The sequence below is a fragment of the Oculina patagonica genome, unplaced genomic scaffold (assembly GCF_052425735.1).
Source record: "Oculina patagonica isolate OP01 unplaced genomic scaffold, crgOcupat unplaced544, whole genome shotgun sequence".
NCBI classification, from domain to species: domain Eukaryota; kingdom Metazoa; phylum Cnidaria; class Anthozoa; order Scleractinia; family Oculinidae; genus Oculina; species Oculina patagonica.
In genome coordinates, this window is record NW_027558411.1 from 7,501 (window position 1) to 10,884 (window position 3,384).

Genomic DNA, 3,384 nt, shown 5'->3' on the forward strand with positions numbered 1-3,384 from the left:
CCGTACGTCGGAACGAAAACGAGACAACAGTGGGAGTCTGGTGATGAGTTTCGCCTGTCACGTCCGCCATTTTTGACTCGGTCACGAATGACGAAGTGTCTTTGGAATTCTAGCGCTAGCAAACAGTAGGAAACTCGAATGAAAAACAGAAACATTAAAGCTTATGATGTAAACTTCATCTCAATGGAAAGGAGCTTTATTATTTTTTTTTACAAAACAACATATGTAAGTATTTACTTCATGCTTCGGATTGATTGTGTGTTTAATGCCAATCGATGGCAATCAATGAAGTTCGCGACCACCAAAGTGTGATTATCGATTGATCATCGATTGGCCGATGCCAATCGATGCCAATCAACAGTAATTAATCGATTGTCATCGATTGATCGATTGATTTTCCGATCATCGATTTTCATCGATTGTTCAGGTCCTGAAATATTTACAGTAGAACCCTGCTAACTCGAACTCTGAAGGGAAACGAAAATGAGTTCGAGTTAGCGGGGTTTTTCGAGTTAGCGGGGTTGATTGAATATTTTATTTGCCAAGTTAATAATTGATAGTTTACTGATTTTTAAGCACTTCAGTATACAGTACTGTGCAAATTGAACTTATCTTGCCAGAAACTCTAAAGCGACCACACATTCTTTTGTTAAGAGTGGAAAATGACTGTCAAATACATGATCTGTTCATTGCTATAATCAATGGGCAACCGTTGCGAGTTGCAAGTTCTGGAATTCGAGTTATCAGCGTAAAAGTTTGACCCAAATTTTGTTCAAGGGAAACAAAATTTAGTTCGAGTTAGCGGGGTTTTCGAGTTATCCGAGTTCGAATTTAACCGAGTAAAAATGACTGAAAAGTGGGGTCAAATCCAAGGGAAATGGAAGTGAGTTTGAGTTAGCAAGGTTGTTCGAGTTATCCGAGTTCGAGTTACCGGTTTTTTTTTCTGTAGTTGACTTCGCAGTTATCAGTAAAAAAATAGTCTGTGCTGATACATCTCTGTTAAATATATAAGGTATCCTTTCGCATCCAGTAGTTTTGCTTCACTTTATACAAGCTTGCGTTAAGTGTTTTGTTTTATAAATTATTGATTTTCATACCAATTAATCAATTTTAATTTAATCTGTGGCATTTGACTTTTTTCAGGGTTAACATGAATTTCAGAATTTGCAGAGCCACAGACACAAAAACAGAATGTGGACAAGGACATCAAAAGAAAACAGGAAGGATTAAGATTATCCAGCTTGATGTTTGGGTGTCTTCATGATGCCATTTTCAAGAGACTAGTAAATTACATGTAAATTGAAATCAAGAAAAGCTGCAAATGAGCAAAGTTTATATTTTAAATGTTAACGTATTTACAGTGTACTTCAGAAAACAACTTCTTGATTGACCTGTCTCTTTCACATCTTTTTAGATGTAACAAGGGCATTATGAAGTGATCTTTTTAAGAATAATTTATGCAGCCAAAACAGTAACAGCAGAAATGAATGGGAGTTTAAAATTGCTATTTTCAATGTTTTGGCTGGTAAGAAACCACATGTGACCAAGCTAAAATCTCTTTGGCCGGTTAACATGACCTGTAAGTGTCCAAATATTTTGAGCCCTCGACTACACAGGACTTACATGTAGTTGTCTAATTACTGTATATCATAAGATCTTTGGTTGACCTTGGGGGAGGTAGTGGAGGTAAAAAGCAATGTAATAATTTGAATTTGGATTGGTAATGCTGAAACTGGTGTAATTCTTAAGTATAGAGGTTAAAATCGTGATTGCAAGCAATATGCAAAACCAATTTCATTCTTATGTGTTGTATGCTGCGTACAATTTATAAGAACAGCTATAATGTTAAAATTAGTGAAATATTCTAAAGCCAGATTAAATTTGCAGTATCCATTAGGTACCATGAAGCAACCAAATTGTGACTCATTTGCTTACTTTGTGAACTTCATGACGAATGGGCAACATGACTCCACAAAAATGTGTACAATAAAGCATACAAATTTTTAAAAGAGCAGTCAAAGTATTGATGCTTTTTTTCTTGCATAGTTTTATACACAAGCAAACATGATTCTATTTTTTCTGCGTAATCAAAGAACAAAACTGAGTTTGAGACACACAAACAATATTCTATCTTCCCAGAATTTTTTTATTTTTTTTATTTCTGTAAGTGAAGTGAAACCCCTTAAGAGGAAGGGGACTCAAAAAGACATGTAAAAGTAAAAAAGGTGCTATCATCCTTTTTTTTGGGGGGGGGGGGGCGAGGGGGGTGGGATGGGGTTACAGAATGTCCCTTCTTTGCTTCCAGTTAGTTTCACTCCGGTTTGCTTGTAGTTAGGTTCACCCCTGTTTGCTCGCAGTTAGCTTTATTCATCCGGTGTGCTTGGGATTAGCTTTCACTCTAGTTTGCTTGTGGTTAGCTTTCACTCCGGTTTGCTTGGCATTAGCTTATGGCAATATGCTGTAAACCCTTTGCTACATGTATGACCTCTGCCATTTCCATTCAAAATTAAAATATAGGCAAATAGTGAAAATAAAAACAAATGAATGAATGAAAAAAAGAAAATTAACCATATTCTTAATGTAGATGTATATTATTTCCTATATACTCTAAATGTTAAGTGCTTTGCTAATTTACCACGTGATATGCCTATCTACCCCAACATGCAGCCCTACTACCCCCTCCTTATCTTCGAAGGTTACATAATTACCCGTTTTGCAGCATAATTTCCCATCCAGACTTCTGGATCATAATGCTGTCGGTGGAATTAAAACGTTTTGATTGATTTTGTTTGTTCTCGGCTTATTTGGTGTTGCTGTATACGGTACTCCCATATAAGGGCTATACGGGTATGTGCTGCTCAACAGGGTGTGCCTTTTGCCTCTCTGACTCTGAAACAGGGTATACAAATCACTCTTTTGACTGTGGAACACTATCAAGTTTAGCTATGAAAATCCGCTCCTCTCATTGGTTTTTCTCCAAGCCACAGACAAAGTCAAGTGAGCGCTTTGTGATGTATGCTAGTGTTTTTATATCTATCTTCATATATTTTTCATTGTGGATATTGTCTGGAACAGGGTACCTATTTTGCACTGTTTGTCTGGAACAGGGTCGCAAATTGAGCCGTTTTTCTCTGGAACAGGTCCAGAGTCTCAGCGACTCAGTGGCACACCCCTTGAGTAAATTTTAGGGAGTACCTCTCCCCCCCCCCCCCCGGGACACGGTAAAAAAAAGTAAGTAACAATATTAAAATTTATAAAAAAAAAATAAAACGAATATTATATTCTTAGCCTTAAAATTGTACAATGGCTTGAATTCAGGTTTCAATAAAGTGCAAAATAATTAACTGGGGAGCTCCGCTTTTTGGCTTGCCTAAATCTATATAT

The 3,384-nt window shown here is 36.8% G+C and overlaps 1 long non-coding RNA gene across 1 annotated transcript in view; it reads left to right on the plus strand.

Annotated features, from left to right (window-relative positions):
* LOC144640890 (uncharacterized) overlaps nucleotides 1–2,783 on the plus strand; it is a 5,047-nt gene extending 2,264 nt beyond the window's left edge. Inside the window, exon 3 of the long non-coding RNA XR_013568458.1 lies at nucleotides 1,144–2,783. This is a non-coding gene — a long non-coding RNA (uncharacterized LOC144640890). The remainder of the gene's footprint in view (nucleotides 1–1,143) is intronic.
* Nucleotides 2,784–3,384: the final 601 nt, after the last annotated feature.